General features: G+C 43.9%; 1 protein-coding gene across 1 annotated transcript in view; it reads left to right on the forward strand.

Moving 5' to 3' along the window:
• The first annotated feature begins 788 nt into the window (after nt 1–788).
• Nucleotides 789–14,741, forward strand: part of pdzd2 (PDZ domain containing 2) — a 52,927-nt gene continuing 38,974 nt past the window's right edge. Inside the window, exon 1 of the mRNA XM_029438849.1 lies at nt 789–874. The gene's annotated coding sequence lies outside the window, so the exon portion shown is untranslated. The remainder of the gene's footprint in view (nt 875–14,741) is intronic.

Below are 14,741 nucleotides of genomic sequence, written 5' to 3' on the forward strand. Positions count from 1 at the left end.
TCTTGACTGGACTCACCCCTGCTACCCCCTCTTTAGACCTTCCTGTTGGTAGCCATGTGCTTGGGTTGTTATCACTGCTGGCATTGTGCCCATCTAACTATAGAAGTATGTCTGCATTAAAACACACATTTGCACTTCTGGAAGCCACAATTGTCTTGTCTCGGTGTGTTACTGTTTTGTATTGTGTGTGTTAATAATATGTTTAGGGACCATTGCAGTTGCACATTACTGTCTATAAGATAGTGCTTAAAAATGATATTACTTATGGCTGTACTGGAGAATTTAAATGGGAATTCACTCTGGTCCACTACACAACGCTGTCCACGGCGGCATGGTTCCACCATGGATGGGTTGTTCATTATGCATGCATGGGTCGTACAGCAGCAGAGGCTACAGTGTCGGAGGAAGTGGTGCCTGGGAGGCGGAGTTTAGGGCAAAACAGCCGTCTCAACAGAATGTGGACATTTCAACTCCGCCCTCCGCCTGCAGCCGAGACAGGGCGGCCGAATGAAAGCTCATCAAGTCCCGACAGCATATCATCCATACCTGTGGAGAAAGAGAAACGCAGTACATTAATAACTGTAATTCAAGACTTTTTTTCGCTTCTCGGATGGGTTTTCCTGCACTGGATATCCGTTGAATGGAGTTTATAATTCTGAAGCCACTTTTTTCTCAGGCTGAGCTTAACGTTACGCTACTTTATTTTGCACGGATTTACCGTTAAGGCACTTTTATTAACAGTGAGTTTGTAGTTTTGGGAGGAACAGATAACCTTGGTATCAAGTTTTTTTTTTTTTACCTGAAAACATGGACTCTTCTAATGTTTTGATCTGGAATTGGGAGCCTTCGAAGTGCATGGCCATGTAACCCAAAGGTACGGTGTACTCTGCATTAATGTAAGCTCCTCTATGAGACTATATGATGCATCTGACCATATTGGAATATGATAACAGTGAAGCTAATGCAACTTAAGTTACTACTTTCCTATCAGAGTGTGTTAAAAGTGCGTGGTTTTCAAAGGAGACGGAGATGGATAACGTTAAGATACAAAATACTATAGTCACGACGCAAAAGACACGGATCAACTATCAACCCAAAACACGGGAGTCCTGGTTCCTTTCTGCATTAGTATGCTGGCTGTATTGAAACTTGAACGTTAAATGTGAGCACTGGCTGAAATGAAAATGTATTGTGCTGGAGACTGACCTCTAAATTGCTTGAAAACCTATTTGAAGTAAAGCCAGTTGCGTTGTATTTGTCATGTCAGCCTACAGCCGGGACTTTCTTCCCTAGATCACATCTGTGTTTCTCTTGAGCAGCCTAATATATTCAAAATAAACTCCATTGTATTAAGATTCAAGACTAAACAATTTATTACCATATAAACCGCAGTTAATTAGTTTCGGTGCGCTAAACACCAACAAAGCATAAAATCTCAGAAACACAATCCCACAGTTACAACACAGAAACAATACAATTAATAAAATAGTGCAATCATATGGCTCATGCCCTAAAGTGGCAAGTTAAAGAGCCTGGTTTATACAGCCAGTGAAGCATTCATACATCCACTTAATACTATGTAGAGTGGAGTATAAGTGGATAGATAACAAGGTAAGATGATGCTTTGATTGAAACTAAGCTGTATATGTGTGCTGTAGTGTTGGCATTGTTTTTATATGCTAAATGATAACATTTCAATAACTGTGCACCTATTTGACAAACATTTAAAGATAGAAAGATCATTTAATGTTCCTCCCTCCTCTCTGGTGCCTACACTTCAGCACTTTGATTTCCCCTGTTATAATTCAAATAAGGAGAATTTGCTTTTAGATTGGTATAACTTCTGCATTCCTGCTGAGGAAATCTCTGCTCTCTGTAACTCCATTCAATGTTTTCTCAAGCTCTTTGGCAACAGCTTCAAAATGACTTCACTATGAAATAATGTGATAGCTTTTACATCTAGAGGCTGCCATCCAGGCTGCACTGATCATTCCCAGCCTACCACCTCCAGGAAGCAGACAGAAGTGACACAGAGTTTAACAGAAGTTCTGGATGTTCAGTATGTCGCTTAATGTCGAGTCTAATCATGACAGTCTGCAGTGAGCACATCCATACATCTGCAGTTTAAGCATGACTCTGATGTTGAACAGTGTACGAAACGTCAACAGCAGAATTATAGTTAGGAAACCAAAATACTTTTTTGAACGTGAATAAACAAAAACAACAAACAACCCATGTATTGCATGCGGAATTATTGATAATTGATTATCTGTGCATAGTGATCTAACATCGTAGATTATAGGAACATACAGTCCATGGTAAATGTTAAAGGGTCATGGCCATTCAAATGACAAAAAAATGTTCACATTGTCAAAACAATATACTTAAAAAATTGTGTTTTAGTCTTTATCTCTCTGAGAACCATCACCTTATCGTGGTGGAGAGGTTTGTGTGTCCCTATGAACCTGAGAGCTGTGTTGTCTGGAGCCTAGTGCTCCTGGTAGGGTCTCCCAAGGCAAATTGGTCTCAGGCGGGGGCCAGACTAAGAATGGTTCAAAAGCGACTTCATGAAAGAAAGGGAAAGGAAAGGAGAGACCCTGCCCGGAGGAAGCCCGGGGCCCCCGTCTGGAGCCAGGTCCCTGAGGGAGGGCCCAACAGCGAGCGCCTGGTGGCCGGGTTTGCCACGGAGCCCGGTCGGGCACAGCCCGAAGAAGCTACGTGGTGCCTCCAATCCATCCATCCTGTGGGCCCACCACTCATGGGAAAAACCGCTGGGGTCGGGTGCGCTGTCACACGGGTGGCAGTGATGGTCAGGGACCTCGACGGACCAGACCCGGGCAGCAGAGGCTGGCTCTGGGGACGTGGAACGTCACCTCTCTGTGGGGGAAGGAGCCGGAACTAGTGCGGGAGGTGGATCGCTACCAGTTGGATCTGGTGGGGCTTACCTCCACGCACAGTCTTGGCTCTGGAACCATACTCCTGGATAGGGGTTGGACTCTATTCTTCTCCGGAGTTGCCCAAGGTGTGAGGCGTCGGGCCGGGGTGGGGATACTCACTAGCCCCGGGCTGAGCGCCGCTACATTGGAGTTTATCCCGGTGGACGAAAGGGTCGCCTCCCTACGCCTTCGGGTTATGGAGGGGAAAACTCTGACTGTTGTTTGTGCCTATGCCCCAAACCGCAGTTCTGAGTATTCAGCCTTCTTGGAGACCCTGACTGGAGCCCTGCAGGGGGCTCCAGTAGGGGACTCCGTAGTCTTGCTGGGAGATTTCAACGCACACGTGGGAAACGATGGAGACACCTGGAGAGGCGTGATTGGGAGGAAGGGCCTCCCTGATCTAAACCCGAACGGTCGTTTGTTGTTGGACTTCTGTGCTAGTCATGGAATGGCCATAAGAAACACCATGTTCGAACATAAGGATGCTCATAAGTGCACGTGGTACCACAGCACCCTAGGCCAAAGGTCAATGATCGATTTTGTAATCGTATCATCTGATCTGAGGCCGCATGTTTTGGACACTCGGGTGAAGAGCTGTCGACTGATCACCATCTGGTGGTGAGTTGGATCAAGGGGTGGGGGAAGACTCTGGACAGACCTGGTAAACCCAAACGGGTAGTGCGGGTGAACTGGGAACGTCTGGAGGAAGCCCCTGTCCTGGGGATCTTTAACTCACACCTCCGGCGGAGCTTTTCAGCCATCCCTGTGGAGGTTGGGGGCATTGAACCTGAGTGGGCGATGTTCAAAACCTCTATTGCTGAAGCTGCGGTGATGAGCTGTGGTCTCAAGGTCTTAGGTGCCTCAAGGGGCGGTAACCCTCGAACACCGTGGTGGACCCCGGTGGTCAGGGAAGCCGTCCGACTGAAGAAGGAGTCCTTCCGGGTTATGTTATCCGGGAGGACTCCGGAAACAGTTGCAGGGTATCGAAGGACTAGAAGGGCGGCAGCTTCTGCCGTGTCAGAGGCAAAGCAGCGGGTGTGGGAGAAATTCGGAGAAGCTATGGAGAAGGACTTTCGGTCGGCACCAAGGTGCTTCTGGAAAACCATCCGGCACCTCAGGAGGGGGAAGCGAGGAACCATCGAAGCTGTGTACAGCAAGGGTGGGACCCTGCTGACTTCAACTGAGAAGGTTATTGGCCGCTGGAAGGAGCACTTTGAGGAACTCCTGAATCCGACTAACACGCCCTCTATGGTAGAGGCAGAGCTGGAAGCTGATGGGGGATCATCGTCAATTTCCCTGATGGAAGTCACTGAGGTAGTCAAACAACTCCACAGTGGCAAAGCCGCAGGGGTTGATGAGATCTGTCCAGAAATGCTGAAGGCTTTGGGTGTTGAGGGGCTGTCTTGGTTGACACGCCTTGTCAACATTGCGTGGAAGTCTGGGACAGTGCCTAGGGGTTGGCAGACCGGGGTGGTGGTCCCCCTATTTAAAAAGGGGGACCAGAGAGTGTGCCAACTACAGGGGTATCACACTTCTCAGCCTCCCTGGTAAAGTCTACTCCAAGGTACTGGAAAGGAGGGTTCGGCCGGTAGTCGAACTTCTGATTGAAGAGGAACAATGCGGATTCCGTCCTGGTCGTGGAACAACAGACCAACTCTTTACTCTTGCAAGGATCCTGGAGGGGGCCTGGGAGTACGCCCATCCGGTCTACATGTGTTTTGTGGATCTGGAGAAGGCGTATGACCGGGTCCCCCGGGTGATACTGTGGGAGGTGCTGCGGGAGTATGGGGTGAGGGGGTCACTTTTGAGGGCCATCCAATCCCTGTACGCCCAAAGCGAGAGTTGTGTCCGGATACTCGGCAGTAAGTCGGACTCGTTTCCAGTGAATGTTGGCCTCCGCCAGGGCTGCGCTTTATCACCAATCCTGTTCGTGATTTTCATGGATAGGATATCGAGGCGTAGTCGTGGAGGAGAGGGGTTGCAGTTCGGTGACCTGAGGATCTCATCGCTGCTCTTTGCAGATGATGTGGTCCTTATGGCATCATCGGTCTGTGACCTTCAACAGTCACTGGATCGGTTCGCAGCCGAGTGTGCAGCGGTTGGGATGAGGATCAGCACCTCTAAATCTGAGGCCATGGCTCTCAGCAGGAAACCGGTGGATTGCCTACTCCGGGTAGGGAATGAGCCATTACCCCAAGTGAAGGAGTTCAAGTACCTCGGGGTCTTGTTCGCGAGTGAGGGGACGATGGAGCGAGAGATTGGCCGGAGAATCGGAGCCGCGGGGGCGGTATTACAGTCACTTTACCGCACCGTTGTGACGAAAAGAGAGCTGAGCCAGAAGGCAAAGCTCTCAATATACCGGTCGATCTTCGTTCCTACCCTCACCTATGGTCATGAAGGCTGGGTCATGACCGAAAGAACGAGATCACGGGTACAAGCGGCCAAAATGGGTTTTCTCAGACGGGTGGCTGGCGTCTCCCTTAGAGATAGGGTGAGAAGCTCAGCCATCCGTGAGAGACTCAGAGTAGAGCCGCTGCTCCTTTACGTTGAAAGGAGCCAGTTGAGGTGGTTCGGGCATCTAGTAAGGATGCCACCTGGGCGCCTCCCTAGGGAGGTGTTCCAGGCACGTCCAGCTGGGAGGAGACCCCGGGGAAGACCCAGGACTCGGTGGAGAGATTATATCTCCTCACTGGCCTGGGAACGCCTCAGGATCCCCCAGTCGGAGCTGGAGGATGTGGCCCGGAGAAGGGAAGATTGGGGTTCCTTACTGGAGCTGCTGCCCCCGCGACCCGATCCCGGATAAGCGGTAGACGATGGATGGATGGATGGAGTCTTTATCAATTGGTTAAATAATTTCCACCTGTAATCATAACTAACTACATTTTGTGAAGCGTTTTTGATCACTTGCCTGACTTACAGACCTGATAAACTTCTATCAAATGTATCAATCCACATGAGTCAGTGACAGTCAGTGTGATGCACGTAGCCTACACAAGATGAAACCCTGCATAAGTTCCACTTACGGCTGTTTAAATCATACAAATCTCTCGTTGTTTTTATGCTGTAAATGTATTAATAGCATCTATAAAGATTGATCAAGGCCCCCAGTGTCCCTTTGATCTGACGGTTTATAGGCAGATTACAATCTCAATTTTCATCCAGTACACGCAAGAGGCTGAAAGGTTCTGTAGGGGTGCAGAGTTTGGGTTCTTCACTGTGAGGGATCCTTTTCAGTCACAGTCTTTGCATTCAATATTAATATTAAGATAATGTAAATTGATCATTGGAGACTTACTGTAAAGAAAATTGTGCACAGGAAAATAGTGGGATGAAGCGTTTTCTCTTTGTTTTGGCTTGGTGCTCCACAGTCACTGAATGTGTTTTCAGGCTGTGTGTGTGTGTGTGTGTGTGTGTGTGTGTGTGTGTGTGTGTGTGTGTGTGTGTGTGTGTGGTGTGTGTGGTGTGTGTGTGTGTGTGTGTGTGTGTGTGTGTGTGTGTGTGTGTGAGACAGACAGATAGACAGACAGACAGGGAAAGTGAGGGAGGAGAGTTGTGATATTAAAACATCAGCTACATGTTGGGTTCTGCTGAAATTTAACTGAAGATAATACTCACTTGTTCACTTGTTATTACTGAAGCATCATGTTGACTTCAGATAAACTTTGGCAAATATTTTAACAACAAACAAGGATTCTGTATTTTGTTCCCCGTTACTAACACTGAAATTGCATTAGCACCAGTAAGAACAGGAGGAATGAATACAGCAAACAAACCCTGTTTCAATGTACATATAGTTATGTGAGTGTTGTTTTAGAAAAGACTTGAGAAAATGTGAACCAATCGTAAGCCGGTGGGGCTTAGAGGGAGGGACACTGGTGCTTTCTAGCTCGCTGTCAAAATGCAAGTTCGCAGTACGCAGTGCTTTAAGGGCAGCCATGTCTGAGCACAGGATATGTTTCACATAAACATGAGTACATGGCCTACTCCTCTTGTAAGCAGATAAAAGCATATTCCTTAAATTGTTTTTCTTTTTTTAACTTGGGCTGAACCGATTGTGAAATTCAATCATACAAATGTATAAACCGACCTTTAACATAGCCTTCTTTCACATGAAAAATATTGTTTAAAAAACAATAACTCTTCAAAAGCCTTTTTAGCCTGCTTTGCAACTACTTATACCTATAGCCTACTTACTTCTAAAGATGCTGTGAGCTGAACGGGTATGGAGCACATAGTGCTGGAAAACGGAGCGGATTATTTCTCCAATATCCGAAAAGAAACATGCCTTACAAACTGCATATTGCTGATCTTTCTCCTAGACGGTGTCATACTCCCACACAACAAACCACACTTCTCCGAATCAGCATCTGGGTATGCTAGTTTATCTGTGTCCGAACACTAATAACTAAAAAACAACATTTAGCCGGTCCAAAATTGATGCGACACAACAGATAAACATCGACCTCTGCCTTCGCGAATGTCATCTTATTTTCTGATAGGCCAATAGCATTCAACTAGGCGATTATTGTCCGATTACGATGTTCGGCCGATCATCTCTGGGTCCTTAGTGTAAACAGTAACGAGGATCCTTTTAGAATAGGTATTTATCAGGGACCTGCATTTCTGACTATACCCTCAATAGAAGTTAGAGATTATGTAATCATTACACTCCCACCAATCCACGTTTCTGTGTTGGTTTCCATAGATTTCGTAGCCCTCCTGAATGTAAATACATGCAGATTGGCCCTTAGGTAACGCAAACTAAAGTGGAGACAAGATTGCTTTATGCGAAATTGTTTAAACTTTATTCAACTTCTGAGCTGTATGAGTCAGGAGCAAAACAAGAAGGCCTGGAGGAAAATAAGGGAAACATCTGGAGATGCTAGTTTTGAAATGACACTGTCTGCCTGACACTCACACTAAACACACACAGTTGGTTTGATGCACACTACAGAAATACTCATGTGTTCATTTGTATATGAATACAGCAAGGTGAACATTCTCCACTCCAGTTCAAGACAGAATGAGCCTACACACCGCTCTGCACACCGCTCTGCACACCGCTCACATAAACTGCTGACAGCAGATCACCACAGCCTGAAACAATAAATATCTCTAATCCCTGGCATGTTCCAGTTCCCCTGTCCAGCCTCAGAGCCCTGAATCAGTTTCACCCCCAAACAAACCATGTGCTATTATCCATGGTTTATAACAACGTTAACCATTTGGTAAACAGAAGAAAATAAAATGCTGATTAATAACTATAAACTAACTTTATCTTGAAACAGACTCTGATGGAAAAGAATGTGTCAGACTTACTTTTGCCTGTTCCACACTGAGGCACAAATGATTTTCTTGTTAGTGCCTGACAATGTGCTGCTATGATTGATCAATCACTGTCAGCTGCTGCGCTCATTCAGACAATCCTGATGATCTCATGTTTTCTGTGAAGGTTAATGTTACATTTAAAGTGTTTGTTCTATTCTGACGATAAAGATTGTGGTCTCTATTCCAGGGGAGGTACAGGACAAATGACAGTTTGTTTATGTCCACTACACTTGGATCACTCTCCTTGGGTCTATTCAGATTAAGTCTGATTTTCCTTGGTTCCTTTTTGGATCAGGTTCAAAGTTATGTTACTATTACTATTGGGCCAATAGCCCTTGGAATCTGTAACATCACTGGCTTCACCTTTTTAAGAATTTGAGTTTAGGCGGTGACATGTACAAAAAATGTAGTTACATCAAGACGTGTGAAGTCAAATGAGCCATTCTTTTTCATCTATTTCCTATAACGTATGCACAAGTGCCTCAGGAACATCCAATTCCCTGGGTGTCAGCTGGACTGAGTGCTCACCAGCTGATCACATTTACTTTGAAATAAATAAACAAACATTCTGTGCTAAAACTAAAGAATTTAAAGGTCACGTTTATTCCACTGCATGACAAGTTTTGGGAAGTTACATGCAAAATAACACAATAAAAGTCTAATTTTCACATTTTGGACATAATATGGTGCAAAATCTTTGTGTTAGAAGTCAGCTACAGAGGTTTTTAATACCAATTTGCTATTTTTTTGTGTTACATTTCCAACTATTGTTGGTTTTGGATGGTTAAACTGGGGCACTTACAACTTGAACCAGTGTTTAGACCCCTAATAAACTATGTTGATCCTAATGCAAAGTAACCATTTAATTTATGAAGTGTGAGGACCTCAAGGAAACACTTCTTCAGCCAAATTCAACTTACTGGTTGTCAGCTGGACATACTGTCCATCCAGCTGTTTTCAGCTGCTTATCTGGGGCTGGGTCGTGGTGGAAGCAGCTTAAGCAAAGCAGTCCAGACATCCCTCTCCCCAGAAACGATTTCCATCTCATTCTCGGGTGAACCCAAGCCAGATAAGGTATATAATCATTCCAGCGTGTTCTGGGTCTACTCTGAAAAAGAAACGACACAAAAGAGCAGCAGCTCTACTCTGAGCTCCCTCTGGATGTCAGTGCTCATTGCTGCCATCTCTTAGTAGGTTGAGCCCAGCCACACGTTGAAGTAAACACTTTTTGGCTGCTTTTATTCGTAGTGTCATTCTTTCTGTCACTACCAAATTAAAAGATTTGTCTTCTGGCTCAGCTCCCTCTTCATCACAAGGGTCCGGTACAATACCCACTTTACAGCTGACGCTGCACCAATCCGCCTGTTGATCTCACACTCCATTATGCACTCACTTGTGGACTAGACCTTCAGACACTTGGACTCCTTCAATTGGGGCGACAATTCACTTAACAACTCACTCAGAGTGCAAACAGCCTCAATGAAGCTCACGGTCCACAGGAACTGTCCCCAACCACCACATGACACTGAAGAGTTGCATCAGCTAAGACAGCCCAACAATGTCCAGAGCCTTCAGCATCTCAGGGCAAATCCCATCCACATGTGGTGCCTTGCCAACAAGGAGCTTCTTAGCTACCTCAGAAACCTCTGTTTCAGTTTTTAAAACTCTGCCTCCTCCACAGAGCATATGTTCTTTGGGTTCAGGAGTTCATCAAAGTGACAATGTCCCCAGTCCAGTTCTGCAGTTTTCCTCCCCTGCTGAGCTCAGACCCTTTCTCTTCATGAATCGTCAATGGTTGGCCAAAACTTCTTTGAGGTCAATCGAAATCGAAACACCTCCCACACCTGGGTTTTTGCTGCGTAGACCACCACATTTTCTTTGGGAGACCATACCAGGACCCATTGCGACCACAGCTCCCAGTGAAGCTCAAACCCCTCCACTACAATATGGTGGCATTCGAGTGGTGGTCAGACTGACTGAATACAACAAAAGTGTTAATACTTGTTAGTACTTAATAAGTCAATCTTTTTTTTTTTACTTGCATGCTAACACTAAAATGAATAAATCAATATATTGGAAAAGAAAATAACGCAAAACAGCTCTGGTAAAAAGAACATCTAAATCAGTTACATTTGAGCAATTATTTCAGGAAAACAATTTTACCTGCGAATGATATATACTGTATAATTAATTTTAAAGGAGACAACCCTGTTTTGGTGAGTTTAAAATGGTTCGCAACATGTTTTGAAAGTCAGTGTCACCAGCTGATTGAAGTGTCTAGACTACAGTGGACCACATTAATGTGGTTTCCTCCTTTATTCTGTAACAATGTGACATTTCGGATGTACTGAAATGGGGCTTTTTGTAATCCTTGGCCATATGGCGCCTTGGAGATGAGCGGGATAGAGGGGGAGGGGTGGGATGAGACATGTAGGTCAGCCTGAAACATGGAACAATAAGTAGGGAACTTATCCTTGTTGTCAAACTGTAAAGTACAGAATTTTGTTAACCTAACCAAATGCACCATCTTGAGCTTGCAAACCATGAGAAATACGGAGAGACGCTTTAGTCCATGGATGGTGCATTAGTGAATATAAAGAGGTGCGGTATGGTGTAGCAACACATTTAGGTAGTTCCGGAAGGCACTCCATAAGTATAAGGGAGAACATTAAAGATGGGAGGGATATAGACACCTGATTTTGCATACATGTCACTATATTGCTACTGTGATAACTTTCCGGAGTTGTAAAACCTTGATAATGAACTGCTGTACTGAATCTTAGTGTCTTGTAAGTGTTCAAACTGGACATAATGGTTTGAAGTACATCTTCCCTATAGCAACATTCCTATACCAAGGCAGCCCCTTGTGTAATTACATTTACTGTTCAATGTCAAGGCATCCGAAGAAGAAAAATGGCTGTATTTCTAAGGTTAATCCCAGTAAACCTACTGGCAAGTCCTCCTTTCTCCCTACCTCCTAAAAAAGAAGGTTACATAATTACATTACTAGTTGCACTTATTTTTAGGTACTATTCTCACAGTCGGGAGAACTTTTAATGTATTGCCACAGGTGATATGAGTAATTATCAAATTTCTATTATTTCTTACTTGCAAAGATTTTTGAATTTTTAATAAACCTCTGGTAATTTGCTTTCAAACCTCAATATAGTGCCATTTTAGCTGTCTCTTTGTCATAAATGATACTGTGACTAGTTTAGATAAAAAATCAACATTGTGCTGCTTTGTTTAGTAATCTGGCCAAGGCACAGATTCATACAGTTTTGATAACACTACTTGTGGCTGGTTCAGAAATTACTTACATAACAGATCTCAGTGTTTTGTGGCTCAAGGTGTGCAATTGAAATTTCTCAATATTAACAAAGATGTTCCGTGAGGGTTGCAAGACTTGGTCTCTTCACAATCTTTATTAATTATCTAGGCTCTTTATTAATTATCCATTCAAACTCACACATTCACATCAATGAATTGTTAAAGAAGCTGAGACTCAAACTTGGCTTCTTTCATAGACATAGCAGGTTGATTTCACTAAAACAAAAGGCAGGAAACTGTCGGTCCTTTCAAAGGCCCGCCCCCCATAGTTAATGTTGCTAGGTTAGAAAAGCTTGACAAAAAGAAACATTGCGACGCCAGCTGTTTGGTTCCGTTAAGCCGGGTGTCGCAGGCATCAGGCAATACAGCTTAAAGAAGCCAACAGCAAGGACTTTTCCCATTGTGATGTTAGACTTCAAATAAATGGCACAATAAAATATAACTTTGGGGCGGATAATATAAACAAAGGAACATTAGTCTTGATCTTTTCTGGCTAACGATAAATGTCATCTTAAAAATATGTCAGCCACCAACCTATCTGTCCATTTCCAAAACTCTTTAACCGTACCACAGAAATAAGGAGGAAGCAAACCTGGCTGATGTTGGTGATCTGACTAGGCTATAGGCTAACTCCTCTTGATGTAGCTTTAGTTATACGTTAGCTAGCGAGTTAGCATTTTGTTAACATTAGCTCACTTAAGCTGTGACTATGTAGCCTACACTGTGATGTGTCCATGGAGATTGTGACTCCAATGTGGCTTAACATAGTAATGTAAGCTTTTAGCAGGCGTGTTGCTATTCTTCATTATTATTATTATTCTTTATTATTATTCTTATTTCAGTTATGGCTAGCCTCTATGTTAGCTTGAAACATGTTTGACCACTTGGTTCTAAATTGGTTCTTAGTATTCTATTGTAGACATAAATCCCATCACATACAGGCTGTGTGGTGTAGAACCTCTCAGATATTCACTGAGATTTGGGGAACGTGCGCGAGCTGTAGATAAGTCCACAAAGTACGATACAGTGTTGGTGCTTACTGTGGTTAGTTAAAGATAATGTAGCTTCATGCTAGGCCATATTGGGTCATATTGTTACAGAAAAACTTAATGATATGGTTCATTTAGGTATATGGCTTATTTAGTCATAAGCTCTATTGCTTTGCCTGTAGCCTAATGCATGTCACTTTACAGTCCTGTAAGAAAGAAATACCAAACCAATTTACTTCCACAAGCTGCTAATATAATTAATTTTTATCGAAATAATTTTCCAAAACAAAACGGCACGTTTACGTTTCTCCCACAGTCCCATAGATGTGAACGTGTCTGTCTTTACGTACCACGCCTCATGCCCAATGTCAGCTGGGACTGGCTCCAGCCCCCCGCAACCCTGTAAGACCCTGTAGGATAAGCGGTTACAGATGGATAACACTATCAGGGATGAGAAGAGACAGTGGACGAGTCCTGCTGTAAATCTGTATCAATGTAGACTGTAGGTAGTTCTGTTACAAGTGTTGAGCAGAGATTATGTGCAGAGGGGGAAGGGCTCCATTTAGAGGGATTTAGGTCGTTACTGGAAATGTCATGTTAATACTGTTGTTATTTAACTGATGTGTGTCAACAGTTGAACTGATTCTGCTTCAGTCTCCTCTGTCTGTCTGTCTATCTAAGGATTACAATTTAAAGCCTTTATTAAAAGGCCTCATTTACACACTCACTGTGATTTCAAGTGTGTCATATCTTGACAGAAGTCCAGATGCGATTTATTTTTCACAAATCTGATTGGGTCCACTCGAGCCCAGTCCAGAGAATGCACCTGAAGCATTTTGGTAACTGCCAGAAACCCTAACCCCTGTACAATTTAGCTGTTTTGTTACAACAATATCAGTCTTGCTAGCTAGCTATCAACGATCCATCAGCTAACACAAACACATAGAAAACTCACATGAATGGACTTAGTGAGGGAAAGTTTGGCTTGTCTTCACAGGCTCTCACTCACGCTGCTCTCCTACCCATACTGATCACTGCTCTGTCATTAAGTGACGTCTATGTGACTGTATGTATTGAAATCTTGGATCGAGTATAGAGAAAGATGGTTGCTTTCAGGGTAATTTAGCTTGCATTATCACATGAGACAGACCCTGTAGAGCAGGGGATGGGGAACCTTTTTCCTATCAAGGGCCATTCTATGTTTACAACATCCTTCGAGGGCCATACTAATGATTGAACTCATAACCTCCGCAAATGTTTTTTAAGACACAGCCCATTCATTTCACCTTTCTTTTATGCTGTGCAAAAAAGCAAATTTTTTATCCATGTATCTTTCTGTTTTCTCAGCAATCCCTTTTTAGTCCCACAACGGGGAAATGTATCTTGTCACAGCAAAACATATGAAGTAAAGTGGCAGTACACAATAATTAAATAGAATAATAATAATATAAGTACCAAGTGGTTGATAGAAAATAAAGTGAATATTGTAAATGGCAGTGATAATTGCACAGCAGTGGTGGAATAGTCTGTTCTTGGTGTGGTGGTCTACCGATCTATCTGTCCATGTTTGTATGTTACGCTCTGGAGAGAGCTGCTTGTTGGGCTAAACTCCGCCGAAGAGCGTTAACTTTATCCAAACGCACACTTCCTTTCAGCTCGGGCAGTGCAGTAATGACGCTCGAGAGCCTTTTTCCATTACCGCAAGCGCGTCTGCACAAACTAGACACACTGGCCTTTTACTTCCACAAAGAAACAATCGTTTGTCCATTTCTCCTGGAAAGTGCGACATTCCGCATCCAGCTTTCTCTGTTTTACACTCGCCACGCTGCGTTCACCGATGTCAAAGACCGTCTCGTTTAATATTGAAGTTTGACATGACGTGACCACGTGATGACACGTTCCGCTCGTGTTGTGTTCAAGGACCCTGACCTTGGCCAGGAAAAACAGTCAGTCGCCCGTTTAATATATTGCCGTCTAGTTTTTTTTCTACCCCTGCTGTAGAGGCTACTTCCACAGACCACTTACTGCTGTAGTTACACACGGGAGGAGCATATTTGATAAATGCAGCTAGTTTCAATATCAAAAAACATAAAAAATTTACATACAACTAAATGCTGATACAAGAGGAGACTGGGGAGTTCAATTTCTGATAGCAGGA

The sequence above is a fragment of the Cottoperca gobio genome, chromosome 9 (assembly GCF_900634415.1).
Source record: "Cottoperca gobio chromosome 9, fCotGob3.1, whole genome shotgun sequence".
Lineage (NCBI taxonomy): Eukaryota > Metazoa > Chordata > Actinopteri > Perciformes > Bovichtidae > Cottoperca > Cottoperca gobio.